This window comes from Pinus tabuliformis, chromosome 9 (genome assembly GCF_031772625.1).
Source record: "Pinus tabuliformis cultivar Carrire ecotype Pingquan chromosome 9, CPIR1, whole genome shotgun sequence".
NCBI classification, from domain to species: domain Eukaryota; kingdom Viridiplantae; phylum Streptophyta; class Pinopsida; order Pinales; family Pinaceae; genus Pinus; species Pinus tabuliformis.
In genome coordinates this window covers 1499352899-1499374544 of record NC_142307.1, presented here as the reverse complement: position 1 = coordinate 1499374544, position 21646 = coordinate 1499352899, and positions in this window count along the sequence as shown.

The window sequence follows — 21646 nt, the reverse complement described above, 5'->3', positions numbered from 1 at the left end:
TTGAATGTAAACTTCATTTACATAATTTCAGAGAACCAATGGGTTTCCCCTCTAGTGATTGTGCCTAAAAAGAATGGTAAATGGAGGGTATGCATTGATTATCAAGAATTCAATAAAGCTACCTTGAGAGATCATTTTCCTTTTCCCTTTATAGATTAAGTGTTAGATACATTAGCAAGTAAGAATTATTTCTCATTCTTGGATGGTTTTAGTGGTTATAATAAAATTCAGGTTTCACCTAGAGATCAAGATAAAACCACATTTACTTGTCCATGGGGAACCTATTCCTATCGAGTACTTCCTTTTGGATTGTGTAATGCACCTGCAACATTCCAAAGAGCAGTACTAGGAATTTTTTCTGATCTAATACATGATTGTGTAGAGGTATATACGGATGACTTTAAAGTCTATGTGAATACAGTTGAAGAAGCTTTAGAAATGTTGGAAAAGGTTCTTAAAAGATGTAAGGAAGCAAACCTTTCACTAAGCCATGAAAAATGTTTTATGATGTTTACAGAAGGGATTGTTTTAGGACATCACATTTCAAGAGATGGAATTAAAGTTGATAAATCTAAAGTTGAAGTCATCTCTAAATTATCAATTCCAAATTGTCAAAAGGATGTTAGAAGTTTTCTAGGATTTACAGGATACTATAGAAGATTTATAGAAAATTTCACTAAAATGGCATCCCACTCTTCAAATTACTCACCAAGGATTGTGAATTCAATTGGAATCCTGATTGTCAGTTAGCATTTGAGACTTTAAAAACAAAAATTTCTAAAGCACCCATCTTGAGAGGTCCAAATTGGAAACTACCTTTTCACATTTCAACATATGCTTTAGATATATCTCTGGGAGCTGTATTAGGACAAAAACATTTTGTTCCCTATGCCATATACTATACAAGTAAGAATTTGACTCCCACCGAGTTAAATTATACTGTAACTGAAAAGGAATTTTTAGTTGTTGTTCATGCTATCAATAAGTTCAGACATTATATAACAGGCTATGAAACCTTTGTTCATACAGACAACTGTGAAATTAGATACTTAATGAATAAACCTATTAATAATGGCAGAGTTACAAGATGGCTATTATGCATGCAAGAATTCAACATTACTGTGCTAGATAGACCTAGAAAACAAAACACAATTGTTGATTTCTTGTCGAGAATTCAAAATATCAAAGATGAAACTCCGGTTGAAGATATGTTTCCTGATGAATATCTTTTTGCAGTGACTATTTAGACCCCTTGGTTTGCAAATACTACTAATTACTTAGTCACAGGGAAATTTCCTTCACATTTTTTTCCTAGAGAGAAAAGAAAAATCATTCAAATAAATGCGAGATACTCATGGATCACTAATGAATTGTATAAAATAGGTCCAAATCTCATGATCAGAAGATGTGTTAGGGAAGATGAAATGCTTGAGATTCTTAAGGCATGTCATGATGAACCGTGTGGTCGACACTTTTCTGGCAAGAGGACAACCTATAAAATCCTTTTCTTAGGATATTATTGTCCATCCATCTCCAGATATGCCAAAGAATATGTCAAGAGGTGTGACAGCTGCCAAAGGGTAGGAAAACCTGCTTCCTCAAATGAAATGCCACTACAAATTCAGGTACTCATTGAACCTTTTGAAAAATGGGCCTTGGATTTTGTTGGACCAATTAATCCCCCATCGAAGCAAAAAAGTATATATTGGTATGCACTGACTATGTCACTAAATGGGCAGAGGATAAAGCATTACCTTTTGCTAATTAAAAATCTGTAGTTAATTTTATTTTTGAGGACATCTTCACTCGTTTTAGTGTTCCAAGAGAAATTGTGACATATCAGGGATCTCAATTTACATCTAAAATGGTGAAAAGTCTTGCAGAAGATTACAATATCAAACATAGGAAATCTACCCCCCTATCTTCCACAAGAAAATGGTCAAGTTGAATCTACCAATAAGGTGATTGAAGGAATTCTCACTAAGACTGTGCATCTACATAGAAGAGATTGGGAAGAAAGGCTTCCTAAAGCCTTATGGGCCTATAGAACTACATGGAGGAACATGATGGGACATACACCCTATGAACTTGATTATGGGAAACAAGTCCTGTTCCCTATAGAGTTTCAAATCAAAACCTTCAAGATGGCAGTCCAATTGGGATTGGATTCATCAGAGGCGCAAAAACATAGATTGGAGCAACTCAATGAGCTTGATGAAATCAGGCAAGATGTAGTTCAAAGAACCAGTATAGTCCAATAGCAAAGGGCTAAATGGCATGACAAATATATCTAGGAGAAGAAGTTTCAAGTAGTAGATTGGGCACTTTTGTTCGATTCAAAATTCAAAGATTTTCAAGGGAAGTTTCAGACTCATTGGCTTGGGCCAGATGAGATTGAAGAAGTCTTTAATAATGGAGTAGTAAGGATAAGGACAATAGATGAAAGAGAAATACCTCTTCTTATGAATGGTCATTGGTTGAAGATATATCAGAAGCCAATTTCAAGGGAGGAGTTTATTAAGATTTTCCAGAATAACTCTTAAATGAAGCTAGTGAAGGAGAATTATTCTTCTCCACTAACTTAGCCTTTATTTTTCCTAAAAAGAAATTAAATTGTATAAGTTTGAGAACCAATCATTGATTGGCATACTCTACAGAAAATACAGGGTGAAAATCAGAGATTTCTGACATCCTATGTTTTTATGAGAAAAAAAATTTCGACGTAAATCACATGATAATACATTTGTCGGCATGTTTCGAACCAACGAGTGTGGTTCATCATCAGGACATGTTAAAGAATAATATCATGCCTACATGTTAAATACGGATAGCAGATCTTCCAATGACTAGGTTTGACTAGAAAACGGCTATATGAGACTAGACTGGAGAAACACCTATAATTATAATAAAATTATTAGATAAATAGTTATTCAATGTATTAGTGTTTAATATCAATATATTTTATAATTTTCTGAATGTCATTAAAGTATAGAATCCTATATATTCCATTTCCTTTCTGTAATAAGTAGTGACAAAAAGCTACATTTATTTGCAGTTCAGAATCTGCAAATTCATAGTCTCATTCCATCTCATTCTATTTTCATTTTATTTTGCAGTTCCATTTCATGTCACTATAATATTTCATTTACATTTTATTTTTACGGTTTTTCTCCATCTCACCCTATTTTCAATTTTATTTTACATCTCATTCCATTTCACTGTCATAACCCATTTCCATTTCATTTTTACACTCATATTCCATAGCCATACTTCACTTTTCCTCATTTTCATATTCTGGAGCTAATTCCATTCCGCAGCTAATTTGATTTTGCAGCTACAACTTATTTATCAGCTCTCGCACAATTATACAGCTCACAAATAAATCATGAATGCAAGAAATTGAAGAACCCAGTTTTGGAGACCAAACATGCTAAAAGGTACCTACAAATCAACACCAAAAGAATCATCAAACAAAAAGGTTAAGTTCTAAATGTAAAATGCAAAATTTATTTGAAACAACAAGTTGAAAACATAAGGCATGTATAATATGGATAATCATATGTCTCCTTAATGATTCATCATTTGATTTGACTGCCACTTCATCATACCACATCTCTGCCACATCCTCCATACTCTATACCTAATGGTCCCTAATAACTTCATCATACCACATCTCCGCCACATCCTCCATATTCTATACCTAACGGTCCCTAATAACTCCATCTGTTAACGGTCATGGCTACGATGTAACCAACTTGTCCATGTCTCTCCAAACCCTCACCAACTACTTATTCCACGCAAACCCATAGTTCTCTTTCACCATACTCAAAGTCAATCCATTTCATAGACCAGGAGAGTAATTCTGAATGTTAAGAAATTTAGTGAAATAGAAGCCATGGGACTCATTGTTAAGACAGAGCTAGTAGGAGAAAAATATATGGAAGGATACCCACAACTCAAGGAGATGCTGCAGAAGGCTGGATGGCTCAAATTCACTAAAAAAATTGATGGTTTTCATAAAGAGATCGCAAAATGTTTTGCTAGATCTTTTGATGGTACAGAAGTAGAAATTGGAGACATTAAGTTTGCAGTAACATAATCCTTCATAACGGAGGCTATATAAATTCCAAGACATGCTGAAAGATGGTTGAAAAACAAGGACTTCCATAGTGAGTCATGGAAAGTAATCCTTACGAACCCATGGATGTCTCTGTGTTTAGAAAAGGAATTCCTATTTTAGCTCTTAAAAGTAAATGGAGAAGCATGCTTTTGATATTACAGAAATTTATCACCTGCGAGGGGAGATTCGAGTACATGTATGTCTACCATATACGTTTATTGATGAACTTTATGTGAAATGGTGAAATCAACATTCCTTTCTTCCTGCTAAACAGTTTAATAAGGATGGCTTCAAATGTATAGAAGAAAATAGAATTCATAAACACAACCATGTATGATGGTAAAGATACTAATTGAGTTTCATTTGAAAAGTGTAGGAGATAGCTCGGAAAATTTACTGATAAGAAACCATTTCCAAGAGGCACCAAAGTCACCTGAACAAGGTAATGTTAGAAAGAGTAGGAGAAAGAAGACCAATATAACCATTCAAAGAAAACTTGAGTCCTCAACACAGAAAAATGATGAAGAGCTAATCTCTAAAAAAATGACACAGATCAGAAAGAAAATCAAGCAAAAAGAGAAGATGAGAAAGAAAGCTAGTGAAACTACTGAAAACAAACCTGAATCTTCATTACAGAAAGATGATGAAAAATTAATCTTTGAAGAATTGACAGAGATTAGGAAACAAATCAAGAGAAAATAAAAGATAAGAAAGGAGAAAAAGGATAGAAAGTAGGAGAATGTAAGTCCTCTACGACTTAGAAGGAGCTCTAGACTTCGAGGTATGGTAAAGAAGACATTATTGAAGGGGATGAAGTTCATAAATTTAGAAGAATAACCCCAGTACCATCTCCTGATAATGTTCCCTCTGTACACAATCCTCAAAATTCTCCTGAACAGTATTTTGAAGGCAGCCCCAGTACAAGATCTCCAAGCATAAACCCAATGCAGCAACAAATATATGACTATATAGAATCACTGGAGAAGAAAAGTGCCTCAATGGATCCAGAATCCTCTATCAATCCACAACCATCTGTCAATCCACAAGAACCTCTAATTGACTCTCTCAAATAGGAAATCTATGAATTAGAGATATTGAACAGACATATCAAGAAAGAAAATGAAACCTTGAGGGAACAAAGTAAATTAGACAAGGCTATTCATGATAATACCATTATGCATCTAGGACTGTGGTATAAGAAAAATAGGAAGTTGAAGAGGAAGAATAGAAGTCTGAACAAAACAGTCATCAACCTTAAATACAGGCTTCTCATGAAGAAACCCAGAATGGCAGTCACTTCAAAGAAGAGCAAAAGAAGAAAATTGGATGTACTAGCAGAAGTGTCTAAGAAAATGCAATAGGAAAGAAGAATTCACATTTTTGGCAAATTGCATGAGGACATGCAATGATTTTGTAGTGGGGGTATGTTGAACCTCATAATTACCCTCTCCTTGACAACTTTTCTCATCTTTTTCCCTTGCTTTTCCATAAGCTTACATATCCCAATCAATGATAAATGATATGTTTTGTCTTGAGGAAGGCATTAAATGATTGACATGTTATATTTTTATGTTTTTGCTATTTGAATAAATTTTTGCAAATTAGCTACAGAACGCAACCTATTTTGCAGCTAGCTGTGTATTTCGTAGCTTCTTCCATGGTCTGGTAGGTTCCAGGTGTCAAATGAAGAATCTGGCCACATGGGAATCTCTAGAATCGTCTCCACACGGATTCTATCCTATTCACTCAGCCCATATCGACAAGAAAGCAAGATCAAGATTGTAGTCAAAGGTGGAGTCAAATGTATGATACCCAGAAACAATAAGACTCTTCATCTACATTTTCGTGGTTAATCAAGAAATCTAACAGTTCTGTTGCAAGCATTAACTCAGATTAGCCACCTGTGTTAACAATTATGTTGCAAACATCTCGCTCGAATTTAAGCCACCTGTAGCTAATCAGACATTTACACAGTTCTATTGTAATATGTATGAGCCACTTGTAGGTAGTTTTCCTCAAGGACAATTATGATTATTTCCTTTTAAATATTGGTCGTACAAAATCGAGGGGGGTTCGAAGAATTTTTTGTATTAAGTTCAGACTTTCAGCTCTATATTTTGGACTTAATTCTTTTCTATAATATAAGTCGTGTGTTGACCAATGATCGTTTAAGAGAGAATTTTTAATTAGTTGGCAGCTCAACCAAGTTAGTTGCAGACGGCCACTGCACTGAAGGAGGTTTTCTTTCCATTCGTTTTCTGTTTAGTTTTAATTTCATTACTTTGCTTCTAACAATTTTTCTAACTTAGGTTGATTTATTTTAGTTTTGATCAATAGCATAATGTTAAAGCTCAATTGTGCAGTCTTGTTCTTCCAAAACATTTCATGAAAGAAAACGATTTTGTTTCTAAACAGAGTCAGGTTGAAGTAATAAGAATGCACTGTTGTCTAGTTTACTCACTATTTTGTTACTTATTTCCTAAGACAAATTTATCAATCCACTATGGTAATGAATGTTTTTGAATAGCATTTCAAGTCGATACTCATCCTAAACTAAATGGTTAAACATCCTCTTCACAGAATGGTTGAAATCAATCAGTTACCTTTTGCATGTTTCATTTAGTTCTCTAGATCATAAAGTACATGAAGTTGCTTGTATCCCATCTCAAGAAGTTTATCTTTTAAAATTGAAGGCTAGAGTAACTAGAAGTACTGTAGTGGGTTTCATTCTCTGTATTTATTTCAACATGCATTACAACTTCACCCTTAATTTTAAGAAATAGATTCATGACTTAGGATTAATGATGAAATAGGATAGATGCTCTGTTTTTCTCCCTTTCTTTAAATTAGGTTCTCACTAGCTTCAGCTCTTGGTTCACCTCTAGGAAAGTTAGATTAGCTTAGGAACATTTATCTTCTTTAAAAAAAAAATCCATTAGATTCACTTAGGTTTCTCATAGTTCAGATTGTACATCATTAGGAATCAAAGAACAGAGACCCCCAAAACAATATAAAATACAAAACAACGAAGTAAGAAAGGTTAACTAAGCACATATAGTGCACTAAACTTCATCAGCTTAAAAACCTCGGTTGATAATTTATGCAAGAAATTTAGGGCACTAAATTGAGTAAACATGTACTTAATATTTATGTGCTTGGTCTTCGAGTGCATGACTAGATTTTTCTAAATACTAATAGCACTTGTATTATCACATAGAATGGAGATGGGTGGAGAAGATGCTATTTGAATATCTTGTATTCTTTGCATCATCCAAAGTAGTTGTGTTCAACAACATGCAACAACCACATATTCTTCTTCAGCTGTAGATAAGGCAATCGAACTTGGTTTCTTGCTGAAATAAGATACTAATCTTCATCCCATATAGAATGCACCTCCACTAGTGCTTTTCTGGTCATCAACATTCCAGTCCAATCCGCCTCTGTATATGAATGAAGAGTGAGATCTGTATCTTTAGGATACCATAGAACAAAGTCTTGAGTTCCTTAGAGATATTTGAATATTCTTTTTATAGCCTAAAGATGTGATTCCTTTGGATTGGACTAGAATCTTCCAACAATTCCTACTGCATTCATCATATCTGGTCTCGTACCTACTAGATAAAGTAGACTTCCAATCATAGATATGTACTCTGGTTGATTAACTAAAATAGATTCATAATTAGAAGTGAGACTACATGCTTTTACCATTGGAGTACATACTCATTCGGAATCTTCTATTCTGTACTTCTTCAGAATCTACTTGAGATATTTAGTTTGTGAAAGAAAGATATCATCTTTTGTTTGTTGCACTTGTAGACCAAGAAAATAAGTTAGTTCTCCAAGTAAATACATTTCAAATTCTTGCTGCATAGTTGAAACAATTTTTTGACTCATAGATTCTTCATTACTGCCAAAGATGATATCATCAACATAAACAACAATAATTAGCAGTTTATCATTCTCAATTTTTGTATATAAGTTGACATTTACAGATCCTTTTGTGAAACCTTGTTGTTGAATATATTTGTTAAGATGATAATACCATGCCCTTGGAGCTTGTTTGAATCCATATAAAGCCTTTTTAAGTTTACATACAAGATTTGCATTATTTCCTAGAATGAATCCTTCTAGTTGTTCAACGTATACTTCTTGTTCTAAATCTCCATTAAGAAATGAATATTTAACATCCATTTGATAAACTTTGAATTTTCGAAAACTTGAAAGAGCAAGAAACATTCTTATGGCTTCAAGTCCAATCATAGGTGCAAAATTTTCTTCAAACTATATACCTTCTTGTCGAGAATACCATTTACAAAAAAATATTTCTTTATTCCTAATAACCTCTCCATTTTCATTCAACATATTCTTGAATGTCCATTTTGTTCCTATAACATTTTTATCATGAGGTCTAGGAACTAATTCCGAAGTATCATTCTTTTAAATTTGGTCAATTTCTTCATCCATGGCCTTAACCCAACATTCATTTGTGCTAGCTTCATTTACATTTTGTGGTTCAATGGAGGATAGTAATGCTAGATAGTTGGAAGATTCTACAAGATTTCATCGTGTATGTACTCCAGGCCCTTTCTCTGCTAGAATTTGAGATTTTGGATTATTATTTTGAACATAGCTGTATGTAGCCTTTTCCATTTCAGATGTATCTTCTTTTGATGCTTCATTTGTTTCTTCCTCTATATCATTTCGATTTGATATAGGAAAGCATTCACCGTCTTCATCATTATCATCTTCCTTTGCTGATGTCAATTGTTTTGGATTTCTGCATGCCTCATTGATTACAACATCAATGCATTCAACAATTTTTCGAAGACTCTTATTATAACATTTGTATCCTTTACTTCTAGATGAGTAACCAAGAAATATTCCTTCTTCTACTCCGGGTTCAAACTTATCGAGTTTTTCATCAGTGTTTTTGATGAAAAATTTCTTCCAAAAACTATGAAGTGTTTTACAATAGGAGGCTTACCATACCAAAGTTGATATGGAGTTTGATCACTATTTACATGTACATGAGCTTTGTTGAGAATATTTACTGCAGTATGTGCAACTTCACCTCAGAAGGTGTCAGAAGTTCCAAACTCATCAAGCATAGCTCGAGCCATTTGTTGAACTGTTCTATTCATTCTTTCCACCATGTCATTTTGTTGAGGAGTTCTGGAAATAGAGAATTGTCTTTTATTCCATGTTGTTCACAAAACTCCAAGAATTCATCTGATATGAATTCTCCTCCCCGATCAAATCTAAGACATTTGATTTTTAGATCTATTTCATTTTCAACTAAAGCTTTGAAGACCTTAAACTTTTCAAATGCTTCATCTTTATGACTTAGTAAACCAATCAAACACATTCTAGAAAATTCATAAATGAATAAAATGTAGTATTCTTCTCCATGAGATGACGTTTTCCTTGTTGGCCCACACAAATCAGTATGAATGAGTTCAAGAGGCTTACTTGATGATCCTTCTTTGGAATTGAATTGAACTCTAGTTTTCTTACTGAATTAACATGTTTTGCAGATGGTATTTTCTAGGATGATGATATCTAGAAGATCACGAATTGCATTGAGCCTACATGATTTTCTTATTTGCGAAAGGCCTAGATGCCGCAATCTTCTATGCCATAACCATTTCTCTTCTATTTTTCTCAGATAACTGTTAGAAAATTATATATTACAGAGCAATGGAACACAAAAAATATTGCAAAAATATAAACACAGAAATCAAATAAAACAAGAGAGACACAGATATACATGGTTCACCCAGTTTGGGCTATATCCACAGAGAAATAGCCAGTCCTCCTTTTATTATATTATCTAGCAAACTGAAGAGATACCACCTACAACAGATCTGCTGTAACTCCCTCTTCGCTCTCAATATCCTCTCTTTTCCTCACTCTGAATATAGATATACATATATGCAATACAATTCCCTCATATATAGTGGTGGGTTGCCTTCTAGGGCAAAAAACCCTAAATTAAACATAACTTGTACTTTCAGATCATCCGCCTAGTGAACGGTCCAGATTGACTAGAAATTACTAGACTTTTACAAGGCAATTTTACATCTATTTTTAGCTTCAGGGGTGCTGCCCCCGAACCCTTGCCGAGGGACCACTGGTCCCCAAACCTCCTAGCCAGGGGGGATCGGCCCCCCCGAACCGCCGTGGGGGGGACAAGTCCCCCCCGCACCCCCCCCCCGTGTGGAGGGGTGCACAATCTTCCTGGGGTATACATCCGGCTGAGACCTTTGAATACAGAAGATAATCAGGCTCCACACCCGACAATAACATTGTTCTTTACCTCCTTTTAGTATATATAGATTGCTTGGAGTTATTATACCTTTGATTACAGTATTTCCCGTGTCAAGCTCATGAACCACACATTCTTTTGATTGAAACACAACTTCATTTCCTTGATCACACATTTGACTAACACTCAATAAGTTATGATTTAAACCATCAACATACATAAAATTTCCAAAATTAACCTTTTCTTTTAGTTAAACATAACCATTACCCTTAATGACAGCTGGTGTGTCATTTTCAAAAGAGACATTCTTTTCCTTTCTAAAGCATTGTATGAAATGAGTTTATCTTTATCACCTGTCATGTGTTTTGAGCATCCGCTATCAATGCACCTCTAATTTTCTTGTCGTTCTACAAACAGAGCTATGCCACATCTTTATGACTATGGTTCCTTGTTTTTCCATACCTTGGAGTTGGATGATGTTTGCTCTTTTTGATATGTTGGCCTAAATTTTCTCCTGCATGCAGATTCTTCATGACCAAATTTATTACAAAATGAACATTCATTTTCATCTTCAAGAGGAGAAACATTATTATAAGAGGTCTTCTTGACTCCAATCACACTCCTATTTTTTATTTCTTCTCTAGTCATGATAGTTTTGTAAGAAAAACATTGCGCAGCTTTATGACCAAAGTTATGGCATGAAAAACATTGCCCATTAAAGAAGAAGTTTCTGTGATCATAAAATCATTTGGTATTGTTCACCTTTTGGTTGGTGCTTCTATTGATGTTCACCTTTGGAGTAAAATGAGCATGATTTACCTGGGGAGTACCTTTAGACTTTTACTGAGGATTGACACATTGTTCACTGGTTTTTGCTGCATCAAGATAACTTTTCTTGATGGCTAAAGGATTTTCTGGTTGGGATGTTTTGCCAGTGTATCCAAGACCATTCTTTATAAGAGGAGAATGCTGAACCTTGATGATTTCTTCTAATTTTTCTAATCATTTAACAAATCTAAGATTCATATATTTTGTCTTCTAAAGTTCTTTTCTTAGACCCAATACTTCACATTCTAATTTCTCATTGAGCCTTTCCCTTTCAGTGAGTTGATGTGTCAAAGTGTCTATGACCATATTCTTTTCTTCCAAACAAATTTCAAGATGAGTGATCCATAAACTCATCATTTTCATAAGCCATGAGTGGTTTAATATCTTGTTCAGATTCACCTCCATCACTATTATATAATCCATCGCTACCTTCATGAGTATAATAACTTCTTCTATTAACAAACTGTTTCCTATTACCTTTTGCATAATCCTTTCCTTTTTCATGGTTATCCTTATGATGACATTTGGCAGCATAAGGATCAACTCTACCAAAAACAAAACATCTGAAGGGAAGCTTACCTTTGAATATTCTGGTACCGATTTGAAGTTTCTTCACAAAGTTTGCCTTGTTTTCTTCTGATATATATCCTAATTCCTTCAAATATTCCTTCTCTTTTCCCTTTGTAGAGGCTTTGAAAGTGGCTTATGTGATTTCTGATGGACCTCCTTTTCTCATTTCAAAGGAAGTTAAAATTACATGAATTTGAACAATAGTAACAGATTGTAGATCCTACTTCTCTTCAATGGCACATACTTTTGACTCAAATTTAGAAGATAGAGATCTTAAAATTTTCTCTACTATAGTAGCCTCCTTTATTTCCTCACCGAGATTATTCATATGTGTCATCTACTTGTAAAAGGTAACTAGAAATACTTTCATCACTATGCATATTGAGAGTTTCATATTGAATTCTGAGAGTTTGGAGCTTAACACATTTTACCTGGGAGTCTGATTCGTAGCTCTGAATGATTTTGTCCTATATTGCCTTGGCTGTGTTGAGCTACATGACTTTGACGAATTTTGATTCTCATAGACTTCCCAATATTGCATTGACGTCTTTGGGATTGTTTTCATATGCTTTCTTTTTTGATGGATCTGTGGGGACTGCTGCTAGACATTGGTATCCTCCTTCCACAATTTCGCAAACATTAGCTCCAAGTGATTGAAGATAGGCTCTAGTTCTTGTCTTCCAAAATGTTAAGTTATTTCCGTTGAAGATTGGTGGTCTAATATATCCCACTCCTTTGTGATTTCTCATCTTGAGAGAACTTCCTTCAATCGATCAAGCTTATTCTAAAGGACCTTCTTTCATACCAATTGTTGTGAAAAATACCGGGGGGTGAATTAGTATTTAAAATTTCACAATAATTATTTTCATTTTCAAATTGTATAAGGTATTTTACTGAAACAAACCAGTGTACATCCACGCATATAAAGAATGAAACCAACATATAGATAATAAAATTTGATAAAAAACTAATTAATTGTATTAAATCAGAGTTTGATGCATTTACTAAGTAGGAAATAGATGCATTAAGAATAGAGTAAATCACCACATATAAGAAGCACACATGAACACCAAGATTTTTCAGGTGGAAAAACAATATGGGAAAAAGAAACCACTGTTTTTTTCATCTCTGTCAATTTTTTTACTGGTGCAAACATTTTCCATTACGCATGCATCTACCTGCTGAAGACTACAACCTTCACTTGTTTCCCAGCTTCTACTGGAAGGGAGCTCCAACCCCCTAGCTATTGTACTGGCTGATATGTTTACCAGTACGTAGGCACCGACCTATAGAAGGCTACTACCTTCACTTCTTCCTCCAGGGACCACATTTCATAAATTTTCACACTGGATACTCCTGGTACACAAAAACACAATATGTAGGCCACATTTCATCAAATTTTCATACTCGACCCATCAGTAACATTGATGCTCAAAATCAGTCACCACGGCAATACAACCATCAAATACAACTACATCAAGAATTTGTCAATATGAACAATTAGATCATTATTACCAGAACATAGAGATGAACCTAGAACACTGGATCAACAACCAAAACCAACTACAACCTCAAAAATCATATGTCAGAATGTATACACTACTTCAGTGAAGCCAACCTCCATGTATATGCTACTTTCTATAAACAAACCTGCATATACCTCTAAGTATACTGAACCATAAAACCTCTGAACCAAAAATTGTACCAAACAATGACACTCTAAAGATCTAATGTCATATTACAGAGCTCTAAACAGATAGAAGCAAAGATCACCCTTCTTACTCAATCAATCAATAAACCAGACTCAATCTCCTTATACAAACAATTTTAATTTCAAATGTAATGAAGATATCATTAACAAACAATAGTAAAACATCAGCACTGATCAAATAGATTAGTCATCTCTGAACAACAAGCTTTTCTTCTGTATATGCTACTTGGAAGTACTGAACCAACGTGTATACGCACCTTCACCAAGGCCAACCAGTGTATAGATCTGCAAATAATAACTTATAACTTTGCATCTATTCCAAACTTTAGATATACCCAAATCACAACATATAAAGGAAAAAACATGCGTTAGCAATCAGATATAGATTGTCCATTCTTAGATCATACAGTAATAAGTCATTTCAGGTCTCATGATCTTGATCCAACATTCTATCAAAGGGTGCACAAGATATTTCATAACCATATCATAACCATATCCCTTACAACCCAAAATATACTTTAGATAAAATTATTCATGAAAAACCCTTACACTAGCACACTTAGCCATTTGATCTTCTGCTCCTTATATACTTAGAGCCTTTTTCAATACCTAGGACCTAAACAACATTTAGAACCTATGGTATCCTTAGATGGGATCAAGTAATCATAATTCCACTCAGTATTGTGGGTTAATACCATGGTATGGACCTTTGGTATTCTTTAACCTTAATTTTTCATCCCATACACACTTATCCTCTTGTGAAAGTGTATGCATACGTATACTCTCGTTTTGTTCTTTGAACCTGCTTGTATATGCCACTTGAACTAGGTGAACCAACGTATAAAACTTAATACAACTTAAGACATTTTTTTCTTCAATTTCTTGATTCTGATCTGTAATCGCTTATTCTATCATCCTGTTCTTTTGAGCCATTACTCTGTTACCTCTGAATTGACTTGTTACAATGTGAGTTTCCCTTTATCAATTATGAACTGACCTATGTGTGTGTTGCCATCAAGGACAACACATGTACCATAATGCCAACATTTCTCATAATTAATTTGCCAAAATATTATAAGTATGAGATAATAATTATTTAATAACCGAGATAATCAAGAAAGAACTTATCATTGTGAAAAATATTTCTAGAGTCTGTCATTCCCACAAAGATCAACTTGACCAACTTTTGTATGAGTTAGCTAGGGGTTCATTATTGTAGAAGTTTCATAACTTATCAAGCACCTAGGTGTCTAGATAAATTCTCTTAGAGGATATAATGAACCTATATAATCTCACCAAGAGGAAAGGGAATTAGAGGAATTATCCAAACTATAGTGTGATAGATCTCATATATTGGGAGAGAAGACCATGGTACAAGTTGGAGGAGACGATATCCTTTGCTGGAAGATATACAATTGATGTACATTCACTTATATGGTTGATACAAATATATTTTCCTTCCCCTTATATCAGTTTTGTGGTATTTTATATGTGTGATTTCTAGATCATTTGAGTTGACGATATTCTATGGAAGATCACTTATCGTCTTTGTTTGGTTTTGTTTGTGTGCACTCTTTGGAACAAAAGTTGATGAAATAGATTAGTTGACTAGAGTGAAGGATTTTTCCTTAGCCCAAAATCCTTCACCAACCAACGAGGAGGCAAGGTACTTATTCATACTTTGTAGCATTACAAATTGCATTAAAACTACATGCATGGCCATCAAGATTGGGGATTGTTATTAGATTGTCTTAGTCATTCTCTTTTGTTGACTGGTGATCTGAATTGGGCATGAGATCACAAGGCAATAATTCCTTTCATGTAAATTTCACTTCAGCAATAGAGTCTTCTAATACGCATTCTTGGCTTTGTCTCCTCACTCCTGTTTTGACCTTTTCAACTTCATCATAATGTATTTTGGCCATCATCTTTTCTTCTAACCTAATACATTAGGTGGAATCTATTCTCAGCCTATTATACCCCCTACGGTCACTGCTCCTTAGTCTTCATTGTTATTTGAGTTTTTGTAGGCCTTAGACCTTCTTTTTCCAGTCATACAGATGGAGGCCTGTGAGAGAAAAGGGCGCTTCCCAGTCGCTTACAAGCCTTCATTGTCTAAGTGATTATGGCATTTTTTATTCCTTTCTATGCCTACAATTCGGGATGTCTTCTACAGTTTCATGGCCCCTAGGATATCAATTTGACACAACACTTTTTCGAGCTAGCCAAGACTTATGACTTAGAAAATTCTATGACTCCTCATTGTCCTGAGCATCTACATTCTTCCTCTTGGGACCCCTCCTCTACCTATGTATACTAGAACATTGGAGGGGATTAGGGTAATCTTGGGGAGACATATTCTTGGTGAGATAGAGATTTTGATTCCATGCTAGTATCTTGCTCCTAAAGAGAGAGCTTGTGAGATTCTTGTTACCTGAGTATTGCTCTTCATGCTCATTTCGTTTTTTTAGTGGGGAGACTCTGCCAGATTGTAGAGAGGAAGCTTTGAGGTGAAGGTATATGGTTGTAATCTGATTTTTGCATGATTAGTAGAAACATATACTCCTTCCCTGTATATATTTGTATTCAACATGCTTTATAGTTGTTTTTATGATATATTGGTCTAACGATCTTCCAAGGAAGGTCACTAGTTATCTCCATTTATTTGTGGTTATGTGTAGGGATTAAGATCAGGTGTAGACAATGTAGATCACTCGAGTGGAGCATGAGAATCTACATTTCACCCCAAATCCTTCCCCAATCTACGAGGAGTCCAGGTGCACACATATTTCCTTCTAGAATATAGAATTGACATCCTGATTAATGTTTGATCATTTGGGTTGGGACACTATTGCATCTCTATTGGTCTTTCCTTTTACTTTCTCGTGATTTTTTTTGGACATGCGATCACGAAGAAATAGCTCCATGCACATGAATTTAGAGGCAACACACTTTTATCTCTAGGTTGTTTAACTCACACGAAATGAATACGGAGAAAAGGCCTTATGTACAACCAATAAAACCTCCCATGATGAGGGATATCAACGTGTAGACCATTGAATACCCTAAAGAATACATGCAAGAATAAGATATAAACAATGTAGGACATTAAAATCCCACCTTCTATATCAGTAAGACTGAACACACAAAGTCTCTGACCATGCAAGAGAGTTATGAGTCATATGGTTATTACAATATTCCCACTTCCCAATACTAATGGATTTATGACTCTGTGATGGTGGAAATCAGATATAATTATAAGATATAACCTAGGCTAGGGGGACCATTTAGGGTGAGTCATCAGAACAAGCGCCTTGCACCATTACCCAATCTCGAGCGAGCACATGATAAAAGTCTGATTCATTCAAAAGTATCAAAGGAAACACAAGGGTTTCTAGCTAAGAAAGGAAAGAATAGTCAGGACTACAACTTGAACTTAACCCAAGAACCCGAGGAGTCAAAGGATCCTATACCATCCCAACTACGAATTTAGCTAGTCAAGGAAGGTAAACAAAGCATAATCCCACTTTTCAATTTTTGATAGGATTTAAGCAAGATAAAATTCCATATTCCTCTATTAGAACTAAATCCAAACATAACGTATCAACAACTTATACAAAATCTCATGACCCTCTCTAAGACAATTACTCATAACAACACTTTCAACATCCACAAAAAATGTCTTCTTTTGGAATGTGGACCTCACATACAGCAACAAGATGAAAATAGTCCTCGTTTATAAATCACCTTCAATGTCCAAAACAATTTGCTTCACAATTGTGTTTTAGATTCGAGAGCATACCACAACCTCATGGTCAAGTTGGTTATGGTGGAATTAGGATTGAACATCACTAAATTGTACCATGACTTATATTCTTTTGATTCTAGAAGGGTGAAATTCCTTGGCCTCATTAAATAGTTGGTGATTTCTCTTAATCAAATACTAACCAAGGGTTTGGCTATGGATATAGTGGCAGATGACATCCCTACTTCATATGGCGTCTTACTAGCAAGATCATGGGCTGGGAAATTAGGTGGTACTCTACAAAAGGACTTATCATACGCCACGATACCTATTTTTAAAGGTCAAGAATCAAGTTTGTACAAGGAAAAACTCTTGTACGTCATAATTGATGCAAATAATTCTAGGAATTTACTTATCTACAATGTAGAAGAGTCGATGGGTTGTTATAGCTTATTTGAAAATCCTCAAGATATGATTGAAGTGGAATCACACCTTGTTGAGATAGAAAAACCACACAAACGGAATTTATTTTGGATTTAGTTTTTGAAGGAGCATATTCCATGGAAGGAATAGGAGCAAGAGCGATTCTAATACTGTCGACAAGAAAAAACATCTCACTATCCTTTAAACTAGAATTTGGTGTGACCAACAATGTTGTCAAATACAAGGCATTGATTTTAGGGCTAGAAAGGGCATAGAAAATATGGTTAAAGAACATCGTAGTTTTCAGTGACCCTGACCTAGTAGTATTTCAAGTAATAAGTACCTACATCTCCATGAAACCTCGAATAACATCATATCACAATGCCATGTGAGATAGTATTGAAAATTATTTTGATTCTTTTAACATCACAACTCAACTCAGGGAAGATTACCAACATGTAGTTCAAATGGAAATACTAGCTAGTACTTTCAAGTTGCCTCGTGAGAAAAATTTGAAGTATAGAGTAGAGATACGATACAAGTCCTGTATTCTAGATAATGTTAGACATTGGTAGGTGTTTTAGGATGACCACCAACTAAGAAGATTTCTCAAACTAGTGGATGAATTTTCTACCACTAACATTAGCTTTTAGGATGAAGCACCTAAGATAGACCAGGAAGAGGAAGATTCACAAGACAAAAGTATTAAGCTTTTGAATCAAATTGGAGGTCACAAAGTGATACAACTCAAAAATAAATTCATCCCCAAAGGATTGGTACCACTGGAAGAAATATTTGATCACAATGACATTGATAATCCACCAGTTTTCCAACTAGTAGTATGAAATGTCAAAGAAAACATTCTTGGCACAAAAGAGAGCTCGCATAAGGTAAATCTTGCCAATTATTTTCATCTTACATGAAAAATGAGGTACATTTACCGATTTAAGTAATTTAAGGATGTTTTTATGTGGAGGTATGAAGTTTTGAAAACTTATGAAACTTGTTTGGTATGTTTTATATTATTTCCATGATTGGCCCTTGAATAAATATTTTAGAGTTGGGTAATGCCATGGAAAACCAAATTCTAGGCATATTTTCACATGGTTTTCACACATGGTTTTGGGCATGATGGTTTTATGCTCATGGTGTTTTATAGATCTAGTCATTGGAATTTCGGTTATGTTTAATATAGGGTCAGTGGATTGGGGTTTATGAATGCTTCAACGTGTATATATATGTATTGTAAAATTGGGATCTAGGGGAAAATATTTGTGTATATTTTTTTTTATGTTCTCGCCATTGTATATTTTTTTCTGTTTTAAAAATTTGTTTGCAAGTAACTTTTGGACAAGGTTAAAATCTACATTTGGTATTAGATTAGTTTTTGATTTAAGGGGATGTCTTTGTTGCTGAGGGATTTTGATTGGGCCTATGGTAGACCATGTTCAGTGGGAGATATTTAGGATTGATTCTTGTGGTGAAAGGAGATGGAGAAGAGTGGAAAGATAAACATCGAGAAATTTAATGGTAAGAGTTTTTAGTTGTAGAAGCTCAATATGGAGGATCTGTTAGTGGACTAAGATCAGTGGATTGTTGGAGATCCAGGCATGACACCAATAAGAATGTCAACAAAATACTTGGTGAATTTAAATTGGAAGGTGAAGATAAAAATATGATTGTGTCTCTCAAATTTATTATTGTTGAATGTATTAGGAGAAACTATGGTGAAGTCTTTGTGGGACAAGCCAGGGACCTTGTAGCAATCTATATCTGTAGTGAACAAAATGTTTGTTGGCTTGTATGGGCCTGACCCAGGTTCAAAGATGATTTAGCCAAGAAAATCCTAGTACTACTGGCCCTTTAAGCAATAGTCCGTGGAGCACTGATTGAGGTCTCACCCAAAGTAGTATGGGAGGTGGTAGAACCAGGTTTCTGCACCCTTGGGATGTTTGATGGGCTTCTCGAGGTCCGTTGTCTAACCTGTCACTACGTGCACTTGTGACCCCTTCACAACCTGCAATGCGGCTTCCACACAACCCTGCTCGGGGTGCGATGCATATAATACCCAAGTTCCTTGCTAATTAACCAATTACCTAACTGGTGTGTGTAAGATTTATGGTTATTACAACATATTCAACAATCATATCAGTGTGTGTGATACATAAACTAATTCAAACACAAATAAGATAATGCACAAAAAATACACAGAAATAGGAATCAACTTCTCTTTATTAATCTTCAATCCCTCTACAGACTCGACAACGCCCTACACACTCAGCTGCAGGGGTCCGCTCACTCTGCTACGGACTCTACTAGGCCTCTGCGCACTCAGCTGTAGAGCCTCTTCCTACTACTACGACCCAATACACTTAGAATCCTACTCTAAGCTCGAACCATTCCTTCGCTACTTACTCTATCATCTCCTCCCTTTACAACTTAGAGCCTCGCTCTATTTATACAATCCCATGGTCTGCGGACCATGGGTAGGCCGACATGACTTTACATTACATTACATTCCTTTAGGGCGGATAGCCTTATGACTTAACCTCTACTTTGCAGTCCGCACCTGCAATTTGTGGAGTCCTACAAAACCTTTGACGAAAACATGGGCTTTGAGCCCCAAAACCTGTGGTGGGGGGATTCCATGCCCTATAGGCCCCCAACACAATCATCGTGACTCATCCCGACTCACTCTGCTGGTGTGGTGATCTTGGCATGGAGCCCCTCCAACTATTCCCATACTGCCCGAAGGTCCACGACGCACTTGTTGTGTTGTTTGTTGGACTTGCTGCATGCACTCTTCTGTTGCTTCTGAATCATCCATGTCTGACTGATGTCCTTTCTTTGTTACTAGCTTTTGATGCTTGTGTTTATAGGCCCGCACCCTTGTCGAGCTCCTTCGACCGCAAAGACTGTGCTTCGGCCGGTTATTCAAAGAATTGGCCCACCCATGTAGGGTTTCAAGCGGCTATCGTTGACTTCGCTTGGGAAGGGTTCTCCATTGATTTTGACTAGCTGGACCATGCCTTCATCTGTGACGTCTTTTACCACATATGGTCCCAGCCAATGCATTCTAAATTTTCCCAAATTTTTTTCAAAATTGCTGTCATACAGTAGCACTAAGTCGTTTACCTTGAAGGTGCGCAACTTGATATGGCCATCATTCTAGGCTTTTTCACACTGCTTTTGTACCTGCTGGTGAAATCCAGCTAGAAACCATTCTTCCTTGAGTTCTTCTAATTGCGTAAGCCTTTCTTCCACGGCTTCGCGGTCTATCATGCTTGTGAGCGCTGCTATTCACAGACTAGGTATGATGTATTCCATTGGCATGACTGCTTCCATACCATTGACCAACTAGAATGGTGTCTGTCCCGTTATTTTTCTTTCACGTCATCCTATACGCCCATAACACAGTAGGTACACGCAGGTCCTATTCATTCCACTACGTGTTACATACTTTGGTTAGTGTAGTCTCTAGTATTTTATTGAATGCCTCTACTGTTCCATTGGCCTATGGGTGGTACGGTGTACTTTTCTGATGATACACCTGGAACTCTTCTATGAGCGTGCCGATGGTTTCATTCAAAAAATGTGTTTTGTGATTGCTCATTAAGATTTTCAGATAGCCAAATCATGTCAACGCATTTTCAAACAAAAATTTTGCAGCCATAGCAGCTGTGTAGTCCTTGACCGGTTGTGCTTCCATCCATCGTGTCAGGTATTTCGTCGTGGTGATGATGTAGCATGCACCCGTCTTTCCCTGAGGTTTGATTGGGCCCACAAAGCCAATTGCCCATTTCTCAAATGGCTGCAGTGTCATTTAGGGATTTAGTGGCATCTCATCCCTTCGTGATGGTTTTCCCATGCTTTGACATATATCATAGGCCTTACAATGCACTTTCGAATTCTGGTGCAGGGTTGGCCACCATAACCCTGTGCGAAGTATCTTCTGTGCGGTCGCACGTCTTGCATAGTGTCCTC